Source organism: Vespa mandarinia, chromosome 2 (genome assembly GCF_050613455.1).
Source record: "Vespa mandarinia isolate Hongniang chromosome 2, ASM5061345v1, whole genome shotgun sequence".
In the NCBI taxonomy this organism is placed as follows: domain Eukaryota; kingdom Metazoa; phylum Arthropoda; class Insecta; order Hymenoptera; family Vespidae; genus Vespa; species Vespa mandarinia.
This window is the reverse complement of record NC_140811.1, coordinates 13,135,453-13,155,875: the sequence shown is the minus strand read 5'-3', so window position 1 is coordinate 13,155,875 and position 20,423 is coordinate 13,135,453. Positions and strand designations below refer to the sequence as shown.

Sequence of the window (20,423 nt, the reverse complement as noted above, 5' to 3'; positions counted from 1 at the left end):
ACTTGCAGCTTAGCTTCTCATTGTATTCACTCTAACCAAATGTATCCATTGATCATCTTTGCATGATTCGATGCCGGTCATTTTGAGCGACGCTTCCTGGGAAATTCTGCACTTCCGTTTAATCAGGATTATACTGCTCTTGCTGCAGTAGATTATACTGGGTAATATGTATACTCGTGCTTTCACAGATAAATTAATACCCACAGTCTTGATAATTAGAGATTATCAAGACGTTTGTGTGCGTATGACCTCGGATATGAAATATCCGGAATTTATTGATACAGAAATCAACCATCGCGGTACGAATGAATTCTCCATATATGAAAATCGTATATCTACCATATATTGTTTCATTGCTTTTCGGATAAGGAAAACGCACCGAATGAATGTCATCTAGAATGACATAACTTATATCAATAGGAATGATTGCTATGATAATTTCATTAAAGATCGAATCAAAAAAAGGGCATCATCTGCGTATACACAATTAAATGATTTATTTTCAAAATGAAAAAGTATTTTTATCTCAGAATAAATCTACTTTTTATTTTTATCAGTTACGCCAATAATAATTGGTAGATAGTATTTCAAATAATAAAATTTTGTTTGCTTTAGTTTTTATAATTGCATAAAATTCTCTCTAAAGTAACTATTTTATGTTAATTTTTAATTCTCTCATTAATTTACATATTTTTGAATTTTAAAAATACTGTCACGTGATTGCGCTAGAGCACCATAGTCGCACGTGAATAATGAAAGAAGATGAATCTTTAAACGTGAAAAGGAAGGAAAATGCAAGAACTTAACGGTTGGTCGTGTGGGGACAAGGGAGATAGCGGATGGTGAGTCTTAATACCAGTTCATTGTCTCAACTGGCCTAAATTATGATCTCGTGAAAGATTCACGGAACGACGTATCCTTTGTAGATTTTCAACCATTTGTAGACGAAGGAAAGTAAGCACGTGATGTGCTCTTAATAAAGGATTAGAGAAAGAAAAAAAAATTAAACGTTTGATTGCACGAGAGCTAATTAAAACATATACAATTATTTTCAAATTAATAAGGATTATTAATAAAACTTTTAGAAAACTTTTAGAATGTAAATAAAGCTTCTAGGATAACATTAGAGAGATTTATTAAAAAATCGATATTTTTATTTTCATTTTCATTTTCATTTTATGTTAAGCGTGTCCCATTTCTTCTTCCAACACCCTTCTCCCACCACGCACCTCTTCGTTATATAAGCTTCTTGGATTCTTGTTGGAATGATTTATTTCTCCATATATCTTATTTTAAGTCAGATGATATTTTCTTTATCGAAGGTATTCGGCGAGTTCTTGTGAAAATGCGATTTAAGACTTAAAGATAATAATTATGTTCGTGTCATGAAATATTAAAAATTAAAACGAATATAAAGTCTGACGACGCCTATTTATTATTCCCTACGAATCGTATCCTTATTTAACAAACGAGAACTTTCCTCAATTGTAACATACAGCTTGAAGACAAGCACGTTGTACCTGAGCGCTCTTCGAACGGAAGACAAAGTTTCCAAGAACGTGACCATTACGATTTCTCCGTATATTCACGTCTCAACTTTCTCAAAAATAATAAACTAATAATAATGGCCATGTTCGAAAATCCAATATTCGACAATTTCCAAGTTAGAATCGATTTAATTGCTATCGTCGAACACGAAAACACTTTCGTATAGCTTTTTACGTCGTTGAATCTTTTTCTTTGCTTTTTTTTTCCATTTAAAACAAAATAATTCGCAATATGTTGATTCTATTTTTTCGAACTAATAATGATACGCAAAGAGATACGTAGATAGTAGATTGATAATTGCGAAAGTTCTGTTGAAAAAATATATTGAGAAGAAATCAGACGAATATTAATTTATTGAAAATGCATTTGACTATCGTAAAGATATTCCTTTTTTTTTATTTTTATCGCAAAAGAGAGAAAAAGAAAGAGAAAGAGAGAGTGAGAGAGAGAGAGAGAGAGAGAGAGAGAGAGAAAGAGAAAAAGACGAAAAGCACCAGTCGACACGTAATCTCGCTGTTCGAAAGAATTCATGAAGGAAGCTTGGTGCTGAAGTGGTAATGTATAATGGATGAATGTATGTTGATCTTTCGACGACATATGACGTATTCGAAGAAGAATAAAACGGCGTACGAATAAGGGCTGCTGCCAATGTTCTCTTTTTCTCTCCCATACTCCATCTCCGAAATTGAGCTTTTTCTAAGAAAAAAGAGAGAGAGAGAGAGAGAGAGAGAGAGAGAGAGAATACCTATAGGAATACTTGATGTTTGCAAAGAAGAATTTTTATCTTTCAAAAAGCAAACTCTAGGTAACTTTATCTATCCTCTCTTCCGAAACACTTGAAATGTCGTTGATATTGGTAATACAAAGTTTTACATTCTGAGGGTATATTTTTAGTCAGAAGCATATCACAGGAAAATAGAGTAAAAATTAATAATTCGATAAATTTCTATTTGCTAAGTTTCTAATCTAACTGGCCGTAACATATATAATATAACAACGGTTGGCCCAACATACTATACCAACTACGAGTAAAAGGGTAAAATGAGAGAGGAGAGAATGAAAGAGAAGAATGAGAGAGGAGGAGTGGTATGTCGTCCGGAAAATAGATGACATGCCTGTTTCGTCTCGTTTCAAGCGCTGCTAAGCCGCTTTAACTGAAGCTACCAGAATTGCATCCTATTTGTTGAAACCACCGGCTAATTCAGCGGGCGTTTCTTTCCCTGTGAAAATCAGCCAACAGCGTGTCATTTCCACGACAGAAAGAAATTAAATTAAAAAGAAAAAATCGAATAATCTATAATAGTCATTTAATATAAACTTCGGAAATAATGCCTACATATTTTAAATATCATATATAAAATATGATATAAAATTAATATAGGAGGACAAGTCAGAATATTTACCAATTTATTAATATAATAATTTATTGGAAAAATGCATCGGTCGCACAGCGAGCGAGCAAGTCGTTCAACTTTTTCAGGTCAAATTATTTGTCGAAACTGGATTCACAAACTTCATGTGAAATGGTAACGACGACAGCATTCTCGGATACATGGAAAAGCTACAAGAGTTGAATTTAAATCACATTCTATTGGTTTATAATATATGACCGTTTTGTAACTATCAAGCAGTGCCATGCATGAGGAATAAAAATTACTTAGAATAAATATCTCAAATGCATATCCGATAAAAAAGCTATTACGTGGAAGAAATATTAATTTATCGTCAATAAAGAATACACTTATCATCGATAATCAAGTCTTCGATAATTTCCTCATGTAAATTGCAACGGAGAATATTGTAACCTTGATAATATTTATTTAAGATATATTTCAAATATATGACAAGTTATCAAGATAATTTAATAAGTAAAATTCTATTTTCATTTTATATAATTATAGATAAAAACTTCATGAACGTTTGTAAAAGCATCAAAACTGAGAAGTCCGATATTCGAGAGTCAGGTAAAAGCGCATTTGTAATTACACGTTTATTTTCGTACAGCATCGGTTCGAAAAGGCGAGAGCAGGAAGAGGCTATAGGCAACGTGACGCGAAGCCGAGGAACGAAGGACGATGACGTAAAAGGTGGAAACTTCCGGTAGGACTCATAGAGAAAGTGTAAAGGGAGAAACGGGGAGGAGTTAGACGTGGAAAAGAGGAGGCCGGGAGAAGAGGAAACTAGCTTTGACGTTTGACCATAGCCAGCTGGTCCCGGTATTTCATGAATTTCCCAGATATGCCCAGCACTTCCATAATACAGCGTTTGCGTATAACTATTATACATAGAGTGTGAGCTTTAGTCGCTCGTAGGACTCGACGAGCTAGCTAAGTTGACTGGTCAGTCGGTGCAACAGACCGACAACTTCTCGAATATTCCAACCCCGTTAAGTTATTACCTTTAATGTACCAACCAAAGTTGTCGGAAAATGTCGAATGAATTATTTTAATTATTCTTGTTATTCGATAGTTTTTACAATCGTGGTGATTGCCTACAAAAATTCTTAGCTATGATAAATTTAACATTAGATATTTGAATACCTCTCGAATATGATCATCTCGCGAAATTGACATAAATGTAAGAAAGTCATCGCGGTTGGAATCCGTTGGAAGATTGTTTGCAGTCTACACTTTATTTGCAAAAAGACATGCTGCGACCCTCGAGTACATTACTCGCATTACTCCTGTTATGTTACGTTACTGGCGTTGATGAAGGAATTTGAGAGAAAACTTTGATGAAGATATTCAGAGCAACGGAAGAAATTAGTTTACGAGAGAAGCCTGTTCCAGGCTTTCTTTGTCGCTATAGATAAATTCACTATATATATCTAGATTTTATTCGATCAGAAACATTTTATTGTATTTGTTGCGATCTTTTCTTTCTATCTTATCTTCATCTTAAAAGAAAAAAAAAAACTCATCATTTTTATTCAATATAACGGTTTATCTTTATAAGCAAGATTAAAAAAAAAAATCAATTTTTCGTAGTGTCTTTGCTACGAATGTTTCATGAGCGTGAAAAGCACTTAAAAGTCAATGAAATAAAAATAAACTTTATCGGATAGCGTGGGTGGATAAGAGAGAAGAAGAAAGAAGGATTGAAGAAAGTTCGAGTCACGGATAATTCTGGACAATGCGAGGTTAACGGTTCCATGGGCAAAAGTAACTCGTCTACTTTAACTTTTTCATGAATTGCGTTTTAACGTTGAAAATAAAACTTCGTTACTTATCTCCAATTCCTTAGAAGTTTACACAATGCAATAAAAGGTGTTACGACGAAGTTCCACATTGGGGAATATTTTTTAACGACACGTCGTTGTTTTTATCAAAATAAACTGGTTCTAACGCTATCGAAATTCCGGCAAAAGTGGTTCTAAAAGCTTTGTCCGCAAAAATACCGCAAAATCGTAACGTTTTCTGTTTTTTTTTTTTTTTTTTTTTTCATTCATCGTAGTCCCATGTTTTTCTGCATTTTTTATTAATTGCTTCGGACCTCGAAAAGCATGCTTATCTTTAATCTTTATCGAAAAACGTCAAGCTTCAAATTGAGCGGTTTTTCGAGCAAGGCTGAACCAAGTAATAATACACCAAACAAGAAAGCAAGCTCTATGTTTTCTCAGGTAAGTGGATTGTCTTAAAAACAAGGACAGAAATTGGAAGAGCATGGTTTGGTTAAAAAAAATAAGAAGAAGAAGAAAACAAAAAAGAGAGAAAAAAGAGAGAGAGAGAGAAATATAGACAAGATAGAAGGAGAGAGAAAGAGAGAGAGGGATACAGAAGGAGAATTATTACGATGCGACATCGCAATTTGCACTCGCTCCCGTCGACGAATAGCGCTACATTAAGCCTCGTTTAAACTCTCTGAAACAGTTTAATTTATCATCACATCTGGATTAGTTCGAAGCAAGCTGTCCGTAGTCCATCCAATATATATGTAAGTTACATACAACCATTAAAATTTAGAAATATACGCCCTAGGGATTTCTAACTTTGTGTAATGAGTGAAATAATTTATAATGCGAGCATAAACGTGAATTTAATCGTTTTCTCTGTATACAATATATTAAAAATAATATATACAGTATTTTATCTCCCTTAAAATTTTCGATACGATTATTCGTCGACCATCAATTGATTGATGGAAATTATATTAATGGCTTTAGAAGCAGATAAATATAATGAAAATCGTTTATAAATAATGAATACTTCGATCATCTTTTTTATTCAATTCAGTCAATTATATGATAATTAACAATTATTTTACCGTCGATGATAAAACGTTTTCGATGTTATAAATAATAAAAAGATCGTATTGATTTCTCGTTTTAATCAGAAACCGAAGGTATTTTACTTACTCTCAAATAATTTATTTTCGAGTTTCACAAGTACGAGACAAATCAGATTGTCCTGGTCTACACACCACCTGAGCTGGTTCTTGTGGCTAAACGCAAGCCGATTTCTCGCGAATCTCCTTGTTACATTCTAACTGTTTTCTCCAAGGACAAAACTATAGAAATCGATGGTACAATAGGACCGATAGACGAGGAATCATAGAAAACGATGCAAGAGTTCTACATTCTAGCACATTTAATCTATTAATCTATTCAACGTGAACGTTGAAATAAATCTATTCTGTTCGTTGTAATTTTAAATTAATTAAAGATAGAAAAATACAACGTAAATACAAATTGTCGTTACAAATTTTTCATTACGAAAGAAAAAGAAAAAATATACAGGGAAATAGAAAATAAAAGAGATGGTGGAAGTACGTACGTAACTCAATAACTTATACGTGTGTTAAGATAAAACAAATGAACATTTTATTATTCATGCACAATGCATATGAACATTGTAGACTGTATTCAACATTACGTATTGAATCTCCATTTTAGCATGGTGCGTTAACTAAGTTCATACTCAGGTTAATTTTGCGATTTTACAGGAACACCTAATTTCATAAAATATTCCATTACTCGCTAATTTTGGGTCCAGATAAATTTCTCTGTTTTGCAATAAATATTTATCACTAGGGGTCGTTAAAAATTGTGCAACATCTTTTTACACAATATATCTATATCAGTTTTTTATGGTAAATAATTTTAACGAACCTAGAAAATTCTTGACAAAACGTACATACATTAATCATAATGATCGGAGATAAAAAATGTATCATGAGATAAAATGTGTGAATATGGGAGATAAAGATAGAGATAGATAGATAGATAGATAGAAAGAGAAAGAGAGAGAGAGAAAAATATAGAGATCAGTTTCGATTCAGGATAAATCATAGCGAACGATAACTAAGGATAATCAAAGCTGATGAGATACGATTGATAGACAACATAAGAATCATCGTACCTACAGCCAGATCTAAACTCCCGTATAATCTTAGCAGTGAAATTGATATGATTTAGATGTAATGAACTAGTCTTTGAAGGATTAAAGCGTTTATATCTTCCTCGCTTATGATTTCAATTCGTGCGGGATGATTCCTAAATTCGTATATATGTATAAATATATATATATATATTTTTTTTTTCTATTTTTACAGGTTTTATTACATCTTAGTAAAAATAAATGAAAAAAAAAGGAAAAATAAATAACTAGCAAGAAGCGATTAAAAACATCGGATAATCATTGATGCAATCAATATTAATTTTAGTCGGTAATAATGTATTTTGAATAATCAAATGATTAGGTTATTGTAAATATGATTGCATAATCTATAAATTTGCGCCAATATAATGAGTATTAATAACGAAGTCAATTTATCATATTGCTTCCATTTACAACATACTACATCATCGACCATGATATAATTCAATGTCGATCATTAGTAAATGTTAAGACTTTCAGTTTTCAATTAAATTCAACAGAAAAGAAACAGATTGGATAAATAATAACCAACAAAATGTTTTTAACATTAACGCTAAAATATTTCCATTATTCTCGTTTCGATTTATCACCAAATCTATTACATATTAATGTTAAATGCTACAATCTTTGCATTGTATAGTAAATTCATTCTTTATGTATTTATCAGGCAAATAGATCTCAATCTTTGTGATTAGATTATTATAATATACTTTTGTCCTACAGATATGCCAAAGAATCATATGTAATGCAAGAAATTTTTTTCCAATCTCGCAATGTTTAGATCAAAATCAACCACGTACGATATTACTTGGATCATTATTAGCGATAAAACTCATTTCGTTCGCATGACAAAAAGCTATAATACTAATTATCGATGTCATCACGGTAAGTGCGCTTGACATTCTTACTAATTTACGTAATGGACCGAGATATACGAAAGGGAACAAAAAAAACGGAGACTTCGATTTTTAATTAAACATGCCATGTAGAGGAAACATATACGTGATATATTATGTATGAAACATGAGGAAATTTAAACAAAAAAAAAAAAAAAAACAAAAAAAAAAAAAAAAAACAAAAAGAAATGTAAAAAATTTTCTATCAATATCGGTAATTAAAAAATCTTTGTACAAAAGAACTTTTATCTCTATATATTATCGAATAATTGTAAAATTAATATTTAAATTGCAAATCAGAAGTTCGACTGTAGGAATGCACGAAGAGAATTCATGCAGTCAATATCTTTCTGAAAAAACAAACTAGAGATAAGGAATTTAATAAAAGAAAAAAAAAAGAAACAAAGAACGAGTGTTCGATATCACATTCATGTGTCACGAGTGTTAACAAAAAAAAAATTTAATAATAATACTTCCATGGTACCAACGAGTAAACGCTCACGCAAAAAATCTTATTTCATATTGAACACTTTTATTTTGGATCACAAGTACGAAAAAAGTTCTTTTAGCGTTAAGAGCATTGGCCACTTCGCTTCAATTTGCAGTGGTTTCTACTTATCGTTGAGAGCGTTCTTTTGCTTGAAGGGAATGTTTCGAAGGAAAAAGAAAAAGATAAAGTGACAACGTACGAGCATCCGTAAGAATTGAATGGGATAAGAAAACAATCGAGCTTACCGTAGAGTCAATATCTATAGTTAATTCAGCAAATATTGATTTCAGAATGAAATGAAAATGAAACTGTTTAGTTTTGTTTGATTGAAAAAAGACAGTATGTAATTAACGATCATAGAGAATATTCATCTACATATATATATATATATATATATATATATATATATATCTGTGTGTGTTTGTATGTGTGTTTGTGTGTGTATTTGTGTATGTGTGTATCTGTGTAATTAAGAATAACAAAAAAATACATATTTTTACATTCATCTTGAATAATTTAAAAAAATAAAAGTAAATCATTTCTCTTATGCTTACCGGACTCTTTAACATATGTTCCGTGATGATTTGAGTTCTGACGTGAGTACCTGGAAAAAAAATATAGATATATGGTATAAAAAAAAAAAAAAAAAAAAAAAAAAATTTCATAATAAATAAAATGAATAGAACGATTTGCAAATAATAAAAGTGTATGTTTTCGAGCGAGCTCGTGATCATCATGAATAAGAGTTATCGCAAAGTAAAGAAGCGTGAACTACGATGCAGTTTAAATAGAACACGAAAGGGAGAAATGAGATGTGAAGATTGGCACCCAGCCAGAGCACTGTCACGCTAAGGTATATACAATAACAACAACCAAATGAAAGTCCTACGTCATTGAAAACTTTTACGTGACACGTATGGATCGTCGACGATTTTCTAATTTTATCGATTCACTATGGCTTATCAAGTTTCTACTATCCTTTTTATCGATTCTTAGATTACATTATCGAATTATTGTATATACATACTGTTACCTACGTAAATACATAGAAGCTATCGTATATTTTTATTGCGACAATGTAGAGATATTTGATCGTATCTACATAAATTTGAAAAAGACAATTCAATTGTTATCGAGTGAATCTATCTTTCGATAGCTACGCCGTATTTTCTCATCTCGAGCAAATATTTCGAAGAGTCACGTAGATAGACACTATTTTCGATATTACATATACGGAGAACAACAGAAAACTTTGCGAGGTAGAATAGACAAGTGGAACGGGCAAAAGGCGAATGCATCGAGAAGAAAGATAGAATATGAACAGATGTGCAAACACGGAAGATTATCTTTGTTGCCGTGCATTTGCTTCAGAGAGAAAGAGAAAAGAAAGAGGTGGGAGCAGATGCAACCAGCGGGATAGAAACAACCGTGGACCCTATTTACAGCTGCAAGCTGTCCGTTCGTCGATTTTTTTTTTGTTTCTACTTTATCTTCGTTGCAATAACGAAAAGAAACGACGCGTAATTTTCTATTTCTCTCTTTCTCTCTCTCTCTCTATCTCTCTCTTTCTCTTTCTCTGTTAAACGATCATTTATTTGTAGAAATTAAATCATAACGCGCACGTTATAAATATAACATTAAGATTAATTTTCTCTGAAATACGAAAAAATATATCAGAGAAATAAATTGTAAAAGATATATGAAATAAAAAAAGAAAATAATAAAAAAATCACGAATGAGATCGTTTAATCAATTTATTCAATGTATTTCTAATAATTTATTAGTAAAATATTTCTTTTTCGAACTAAACAAACTTGTCAATATACAATGAATATTTATAAAAGCGATAAGAAGAAAGTATCTTCTCGGTTTTTCATATTAAACCAATTTAAGATTTACTCTTCATAACCTAAGTGCTCTTATATACATAGATACACTTCAGTTTGTGAAGTATAATAATAACCAATACGATATTATCTTATTTAAGTAGACGTCGAATGTTTATTGGGTCATCCGGCTTTTATTACATCAGACGTGGCTACGAATATAGATAGATTCTTTACTTCGGTTATGTGCTTATAGACGTCCTCTATACATGTAAGTACTCAAGTACGTTCACATGAAGAGAAATAAAGCGTCGAAAAGCTACAAGCGGATATTCCATTTCAATGGCTTTCTCGTTCAATAGAAGATTTTCATTCGTAGTGCGGTTTCTTCGTTTATTCATCTTCTATTTGACGTTACTTTATCCAGCTAAGAAATCTACTTTACAGCACGTCAAAAACGACCCCTCTTAACGCGCTACCGCCTCTGACTATATCTCACTCACTTTCTCTCTTTCTCTCTCTCTCTCTCTCTCTCTCTCTCTCTCTTTCTCCCTCTCTCCTTCTCTCTTTTTCTTTTCATCTGAAAATCTTTAATATTACTGAGTAATCTTGCAACATTCGCGTAGGTTTATCTAGAGATCTCCGGGAAATGTCTTCGCTGAAACCTTTTGAATTTTTTAAACGATAGAACCAATGAAATATTAATTTTTTGCAAATAGAACAACAGAGGCAAGAGATAAAAAAAAATGAAAAGGAAATTATAAATTGTTTCTAATCCCTATGCAAATAAAGTATTATTTATTTCACGAGTCGGCATTAGAAAATGTTTTACGAACAGAAGAAAACAGGGAAAACAAAAAGGAAAACACAATTCTTTAGAAAAAAAAAAAAAAACAATTTTAATGTAATATTTAATAGCGCAAACTTCTTTTCTTTAATAGGCAAAACCTTGTTACTTAGGTTCTGTTTAATCATTTAAATCTGATCTAAATTGGCATTATACATGAGCCAAATATTTAAAAGAAAGAAAAACAATTGAGATCTTTAATTGATAATCGATTATCATGAAATATAAAAAAGTGATATGTATTTATATTTTATTGTTAGTCATTACTGCAGGAAATTTCTTATTACGATTTTGTTCTTAAAATAAAGAATTCGAACGTATCGTAAATTTTTCATATTCACATTTGAATATACCCATAAATTGCTAGAATATGTCCTGAATAAATAAATAAATAAATAAATAAATGAATAAATATATATATATATATATATATATATATATAAAGTTACAGCTATAAGTTACATTTTAAAATGGTTACTGATACTGTCGAATACTAAGATAAAACAAAATTATGTGCACAAATAAATTGTGTATATAGTATCATATATATAACCTATATGTCCCGTAAAAAATATATTTGGATCATTCTGTTTATATACGTTGAAAAACAAACAAAATAAAAACAATAGTTAAGAACTTTAACAATATCGTTTTTGAACTTTAACGTTCGTTTTTTTTTTTTTTAATGAATATAGGATTCGTTCTGATAGTTCAAGCACGTATATCCGCTGTTTTTTTTTATCACTTCGATCGTTGGAAATTTTAGAAAGCATCATATCAATTTGTAGAAATCTACGAGGCAAAATATCTCGTGGTGGTTGTCCGTAGAAACGATGGAGATGGTATGTCTCGTTTCGCAGCGAGGAAACGCATCTGCGGCTGTTCAAATAGAGATTTCTCGTCGAGCACGTATCAGAGGGAGGATTTCTAAGGGTCGCGCGTAGTTCTCTCTCTCTCTCTCTCTCTCTCTCTCTCTCTCTCTCTCTCTCTCTCTCTCTCTCTCTCTCTCTCTCTAGATATATACAAGCGACACAACGAAATCCTACGATATTCATACATATATACATGTTCAAGTTTGACGCACGTACGGTCGTTTACCGGCCTATGGAGACCACGCGAGTTCTAACACTGCGGCGAAAGCCCGTGACCCAATAAACGTTTGACGAGCGGATAGCAACGGTAGTCTAGCGTTATGCATGTATTCACGAAACGATCCTTTCTGAAAGTTGTTATATTGATGCATTTATATTCACTAGTGATTGTGATCCAAAGAGAATTAAATTAGATTTCTATATATTAAATTATATTTTTATTAATTTAGATTATATATATAACATTGAATATTTATCTAAAGATAAAAAAATATAATAAAATATTATATATATATATATATGTATATATATATATATATATATATCGAGTTATTGTAAAGTCGAATTATCGATCAGAAATCTACTAATAGAAATGAAATAATTAAAATCCTTTTGATCTTTTTTATCAAGCAGCCTTTATATATTTTCTTTCATGTCCTTTTTTCAATCGATATCTATAAAATATAACACATAGTATTATGTTGCTCGATACTATCCATATGAAACTATTCTCTGCAAACAAGTTTTTGGCTTATCGTTAGAAAACGAACATATTCAGTAGTATGTATTTATTAATCGCTTCGTGAGAGAGTTTTAATACAACTTCGAGCTCGATAAAAAAGATGTTAGTATAAAAATATGAAAGAGAAAAAGAGGGGGGGGTATAAATGGATTTTATTTTTTATCTCGTAATAACGTGAAAATACGTGAGATAATATCTCGTGATTATAATTAGTAACTTTCGGTATAAAATGTAGACAAATGATTATAACGAACATATCCATTTCTTGGCAATAATGATGTTACTTGTTCCTAGATATCCAATAAATGTAATAAGATATATAATAGAATATCAATTATGATTAATTTATCATAAAAAAATAAACATAATGAATAGAAAATAATATAATAATTATATGCATAATTAATTGTAAATATATAACATAGTCGAACATAATGATAAAAGAATATTGTAATTATCGAAGAGAATATTACCTCATCAAATAAATTTAAGAAATATTTTAATATATTATTGGTTCGACGATACTAAACAAATCGATAAATTAATAAATAGAGCATCAATGTGTCGGTTATGATCGATTAAACAAATTCAAACTAGGTTATTCAAAATAGATCGATAAATTCGTATTTGTATTGTCTAACAATTCGGGGGTGAGAAAGCATTAAAGATTTCTGTTCTGAAGTTAAATGAGTAACCAAATTCGATTACAACATGGTGGTTAGTGAGAGTCCGATCAGAATCTCTCAAGAAGTATCCTAAAGTAAACTTCCGAACTGGATCGACAGGTAAGATACTCGACAAGGTGCCAAGTTTACTCTCGTAGTTAGTACTCGGTGAATAGCAGACAAACAGTAAAATGACACATTATCGAGGAATCAACAAGAAATTTTCCATCATTTGTACAATTTTCTAATATAAAATCGAATTTCTAATATGATCCGTTAAATATTTTGACTTTTTCGATTAATTTTATTAAAACTATTAAATTACTCTTTAGAACAAATTTAAAAGGGATAGGCAGAAATGATTTTTACTCTATATAAGTTTTTAATTTATTCATTGTTGAAAATATTTTTTAAGAAATATTTCAACAAATATTTTTGTAAAATAACGCAATTAGAACTATTATTCGAGATATCACAAAATATATAATAGACTTTATTGTATGCTTATGAAAAAATATGTATGCGTCGCGATCAAATTGTAATCCGATCCGTATTCGATACGATGAGTTTCATTGTCCATGCAAATCAGTAAAAAAGAATAGATCGAGAAATTCTCGTGCACATCCGTAACGTATATTTCAATAATCCTGAAACCGTTAGATCCGTCAGTATTTGCAATTAATTCGCAGCTCGTTCGATTTTACTTTTATCACGTATATTTCTCTGGACTGTGGTCTTAATTCCTTTGTAGAATATAAGTCGATATAGAACAAGAAAGAAATAATAAAAAAAAAGAAGTTAAACAAAACAAAACAAAATAATAATAAATGCAACTATATTTACGGGGATTTATATACATATTCGAAAAAGGAACAGATTCGAATTTCAATCCGATTAAATCGAAAATATATATATATACATATTATATATATAATATATATGTTATCAATGATTATGAAGAATACTCTAGATATTCTTGGCTTATAAAAGCTTATCTCTTATAGAAATATCGTATATATTCCAATGACGCTTCGAGTCTAGACATTATCGTTTATTTTGTTTCCAAACTTTGAAGAAGCATTAAAATGTATAAAAAGAATAGGGAAAATCTTTCTTCGATATATACGTCTCATCGAAAAGGCGTTATTCATGGTACATTAAGCTCCGAAGCTTCGGAAGTATGCACTTTCTACTTTTTGCTCGTTTACCGAAAGAAAGAAAGGAAAGGAGTGGGATGACCTTTATAACCGGTAATCATCGCTAGAAAGATTGCACCTATTTTTGGCCCGATCAAATCACAAATTTTCGTTCTCTTTTCATTTTTATGCAAGAGATAAAAAATTAATTTTTTTTATCCGAGAGATAAAAAATTAAGAGATATCAAAGATAAAAGTAATATCGGGAGATATAAACATTCAAAGTCACAAATAAAAGCGATCGATGATAACAGGAGACTAGTTATTTTTTTTTTTTAACTTTATTACTTCTAATATTATGAACAATAATGCGTAAACTGTTACATTGTATATCGATAGCTGATACACTTTTCTAAGAGATAATCTACCAAACTATTTATAAATATAAACTGGTATTGAAATTTGGTAATACCAAAAACTTATGTATAATGGACAATCCTATCGGCTATCTAATAAAAGAAAATCTTTATCGATTTGAAAAAGGAAGGTGATATTCGAAAGAACGATCATTTCCGTAAAAAGGCTATAAAAATGAAAGAAATTTAAAAAGAATATATTTAGTATTTTCTTTTTTCTATTTACATCATCAAGTGAATCTTTTTCCTATTTGCATCATTCAGTAAACTTTTTATTTTCTTCTATAGAAAACCTGCTATTTGTTTCATTTTTAGGTGACGATTTGTCGATTTTTGAACGTCAGCAATTCAGAAGCGAATGCGGAAAGGCGGATCTCCAACTTGTCAAAAAATACCAAACTCTCATAAAATCTGGATTGAACGATAGAAGCTATGATGTATAGGTACATAGATGACAAACGGTGGTAGCAAGTGAAAGAGGATTCACTTTTCACTAGAGGTTGGAATATCATTCAAACATTCCTCACCAAAATGGCATCCGTTTTGCAATAGCATCGTAGACCAATCGAAAGAAAAAAAAATTCTTGAATTTCGTTTACGAGAAAGCGGATATGAATTTATCCTCTCTCTTCTCTTGTTCCATTTTCATCATTCCAAAAAATAATATAACGTTCCACTTGTTCCCCGTCATGTCACCGTTAATCCGAACCGACGAATTTAATAAATAACACGAGTATCTACTTTGGATTTTCATGACGGTAAAGATCTGAGTTTATAATGGTCAGAGTAATACACAATTAATCCGCCCACTTCTTCATTCATTAATGACAACATTCAAAAAAGCTTTTACATTATCAGAAACTTTCTAATTACTAGTTAAAAACATTCTACAAATGAATTTTGCAAAAGTTATCATAAACATAATAAGCGAAATAAATTTATATATATATATATATATATATATATATTTTCCGTCGACTCACAATTTAATTATATAACAATTAATACGATAACATTATATAACCATTTTTAATTTTCTAAGAAAAACAAATATGATTAAAGATAAAAGATATCATTAAGTAAGTAGTTATGAATTCAATAGCATTTTCCATAAGCGACAAATCGAATTGATTTACATAATAAAATAAATAAATTGAATAAAATCATTGTTAAAATAAACAGATATTTTTTGATTATATGCTAATAGCGAAATTAGTTGTTTACTGATTAACATTGAACGATATCGATATTACTTGTCAGATAAAAATTAATATAATTATAATAATAATATATTAATACTGATCTTTCTAATGATCAAAAATTAATATCAGTCGTTTGAATCGACTATCATTCCAGTTCGATAATTATTTTATAAAGATCTATCCCATTGGTTTACGTGCCAAAAGAAATTGTTTTATTATTGATCTAAATTAGCGAAGAAAAATTATAGTTTAAGATGACTTTTTAAAAGATTGAATTACACAGTTAACTTTTCGTAAAAGTAAAGAGTGAGAGAATAAGCGCAAATTAGATTTTGAGCTGAGGGAACCTCAATTTTTACCGCTCGATAAGATTTTTTTCCCATAGGTATATACCGCCCGTGGCTATCTTTTATCCGATTATCGAGTTATTGTACCGTTATATTTCCTGAAGAAAAATGGATAGATCCGGAAAAGAGATTGAGAAGAGTTCAGCCTTGTATCACCACGCTTGCATTGTATTTCAGAGGACCAAAATTTTCCTATTTTCTATCCTTTTCTTTCTTTCCTTCTTTCTTTCTATCAGGTGACCGGCTACGAGATGTCCAATAATCAAGTTTATTGGTTGATCATTTAGAAGATAAAATTGGAAATCCCGACTGGTTATCATCGTCCTATTGTCTCTCTCTCTCTCTCTCTCTCTCTCTCTCTCTCTTTTCTCTTTTCTCTTTTCTCTTTTCTCTTTTACTCATAACATCGTAAATATCATCAACTACTTCAATCCGCTTACTCATTTCTATCCGAGTACAAGGCTCAAGAAAAAGAAGAAGAATAGTACGAATGAACGAGAAAGACGTTTTATATATCCCAACGATATAGAAACACAATTCGTCGAAAATGTATTTCACGGAAGCTGAAATAATATGAATTACGTAGCTCGGAGTTCGGGATATGGTCGGTTGACAAATGCGTAAATGAAGATTTTGAGATTTAATCTTCCTTTTCTCCCTTTATTCCTTAACATGAAAATAATATTAACAAGAGAATGAGAGAGAGAGAGAGAGAGAGAAAGAGAGAGAGAGAGAGAGAGAATCATTGCTATCCGGTGCATGCAATTAGGAGAACAATACATGATACAAGATGAACATGTAAACCGGCTAAAGCAAAACTCCCAACGCATAAGAAAGTTGCCAAGTTTTGGATAGTAACGCGTTCCCATCCCTTTCGCCTACTACCCCTACCTTCTCTTATCCTTTCATGCTACTTTCCGACATCGTCGTCCGTCTTGGATTACTGTTGAAAAGCGTTAGCGACTTTCTTTTGTCACGGAATGTAAAGAGTATTACGCGGATTTCATTTACACTCACTGAACGCGATCTTCAAGAAGTTCTACCTTTGGAGGAAAGTTTCAGAAGCAGATTCGAGTAAAGGTAAGACTCAATCTCCAGTTTTCTTCCGTTTAGCTGGTGTTTTCTTCTTCTTTTCTTTTTTATCTTCTTCTTCCTTGTCACGTTTTATTCAGACTTCTTATCATTAGATTCTGTTAAACCATAAATAAAGAATCATCTTATATCATATCTTTCCTCCTTTATCAATCTATATATTATAGGGAAAACATTTTGATACTTTCATGATAGAATCAAGCAATTTCGTTTGTCACAAGAATTATGAATAATTCTTTAATCAAGTACAATATTTAATATAAATTATGATTAAGAATCACAGCAAGATTAAATTTCAACGTGATCATTCTTAAAAGTGCGAGAAAAAATATTTATTATCATTTAATAGTAATATCGGTTTATGTGCAACTTATAAGAATAAGTTATTCCATGTTAAATAATACATTAGCCAACTTGAATTTCACGAAATGTTCAGAGTTTTTGGTCAAAAAAAGAAGTTTCACGTAGGTGTTCGAAAACCTTGTTGACCAGAGACGCAACGCATGGAGCCTTGTAATGGATACATCGGGAAGTCTTTGTTTGCAAACTGAGATTACGTGCACGCAGCCGACGCAGGAGCTCGAACAGCGTCGCGCGACGGCCCTCGAGCTCATAAATATTCATTTAATCTGATCTGATATGTACAAACGTATTCCGCGCCTCGTGTAATTGTCGGTGAAATTGCAAATCGATATCTAAATGGGCCAGCAGCCCCTTACTACCCTCTCGGCCTTTCTACTATCCTCTTCCTATTCTCTCTCTCTCTCTCTCTCTCTCTCTCTCTTTCCCTCTCTCTCTCTCTCTCTCTCTTGCTCTTACTCTCGCTCTCTCTTACTCTCTCGTTCCACGTCGGACGATATTGTAGTTTACAGGAATAGCCATTGGCGAGAACGTTGTTCCACTTCGCGCCGCTTTCTGAAAGCCCCCAGCAGCAACGAACTTACGTTCTACGACTAACTATCCTCGTCGTAAAGCAAGCTTCGACGCTTAAACGGACAACTTTGTCGTACCCTTACACTTTGAACATACCGCTCTCACTGACAACACATCGTATAAATACGTATCCCATATATAACGTGTAACTTGTCCATTTACTTTTTCTTTCTTCTTCTATTTTGTTTTGTTTTGCTTTTTATTCGTTCCTTCTCGCACGTCGAGCTTACTCTCGCACGTATACATAACGTTCGCAAGAGTGTCGGTAGTACTTTCCCCTTCAAGGATACTTCGTGTTTGTGTTTCTAAAACGCGGCTTCCTCGACATTTTTGTAAACTATTTCTAGCGAGAACGCTGAGAACGTCTCGTATTTAGGCGTTTCAGCCTCCAGCCCCCTGCATTCTACTGTGAAATTATTTAGACGGTAGTTTTTTTTTTCCTGTATGGAAGATATATGGAAAACTGTTTTTTGAATCGCGATGTTTTGACTCTTGAAAAGAGAAAAAAAAATTATGAGACGGCTCGTAACACTTCTGGTTTGACAGTAACGTTAAAAAAAATAATTAAACGTGAACTTTTTTTTTATGGATTAACGTTAAATTCTTTTAATATCAAAATATCCCTTTTGTGTCTTATTATCATTTATGTATTGTAAGTTCAAAAGATTTTTTACGAAAAAATTTTTCAATTCTAAAGTCACTGATAATGATTATCAATAGAATTTAAGCTTCACGTAATGATGAAAACGCATATAAATATTTGAAAAAGAATATTTGGCTTTACCGATTCCTTTCCCAGAAATGATCGTAAGGAGAGAATTTGCCGTTCTATTCATACACGGTATATAAGTATCTATCATTAGTCAAAGCGCGTCGATAAATTTGTGATGTTACATAAAACTTCGAAAAGATTTACCTAATTATTTCTTCCATAATATAAGAAATATAACCAATAGCTTTAAAAATAATTAAAAATAGCTTTTAAAATAATTAAAATCGCAAGGTAACGATGTGTAAAAAATTTGTTTACTTATACTTATTTTTTTCTGTTTGAGAAGAAAAATAACTTTTTCTAAGGAGGAGCGACAAATAAATTTATTTGTTACTTGTATTTCTAAATTCCTTACGAATATAAGTATATAGTAAAACAAAATTATAAAATATTAAAATTTTTAATTAAAATTGTAAAGAAATTAAAATTTTAGATATTTCTAAGTTTTTATTTTATTTAAGAAACTTTTGTTAGATATACAGTACTGATGATATTATGGTACAACGATCTACAAATTTTACAAAACTTATCGCAATATCGTTTTTCTTAATTGAAATCGTAAGAATAGAATATTACGAGAGTAGAATTATTTTACGTAATAAACGTATTGCCTCGAAAATTTTGGACTCTCACGAATATTAATCAAATAAATTCTAACTTTAATTTCATATTTAAAATTATAATTGAGACTAACATAAGGATGTAATAAAATATTAAAAAAAAAAAAAAAAAAAAAAAAACAAAACGATATAATTGAAATCAAGTGGTAAGACAGTTACCGATTAACAAAATTAATTTATTTCAAGAGAACCCACAATCGTTATCTGGCAACGTTTTCCTCGTATTATCTCCTAGAGCAGTGCGTAACATCTAACGGAAAAGAATTAACATTTACCGCAATGATGTTCCGCTCCGTTTCGGTCCGCTTTAATCGTTGCGTATAGTAAATTGTAACATTATGCAAAATTATTTCAGTACCCGCTTGCTAACCACCGGTTGTATGTATACATATCTACCAACATCTTTTCAATAAAAACCATATGGAAAATTACGAATAAAATGTATAATGGTTTTTGCGTATGTTAATGGTGTAACGAATAATACATTATCGTATTATTTCGACAAAATAAAAAAAGTTATACATGCAAAAAATGTAAATACTTTAAATAATCATGAAAATATATGCAGCTCTCATTATGATACATAAACACGTATGAATCCGAATGGGATTTCGCATCGCAACAAATTTGTACTTTCCATTAGT

The 20,423-nt window shown here is 31.1% G+C and overlaps 1 protein-coding gene across 18 annotated transcripts in view; it reads right to left on the bottom strand.

The window, feature by feature from the left end:
- Nucleotides 1–20,423, bottom strand: part of kek5 (leucine-rich repeat, immunoglobulin-like domain-containing kekkon 5 protein) — a 237,071-nt gene that overhangs the window by 118,924 nt on the left and 97,724 nt on the right. For 11 of the 18 annotated variants that reach the window (XM_085664792.1, XM_085664793.1, XM_085664797.1 and 8 more), the window contains one exon: nt 8,864–8,913. The exons of the other annotated variants lie outside the window; for them this stretch is intronic. The gene's annotated coding sequence lies outside the window, so the exon portion shown is untranslated. The remainder of the gene's footprint in view (nt 1–8,863; nt 8,914–20,423) is intronic. 18 annotated transcript variants of the gene reach the window in all.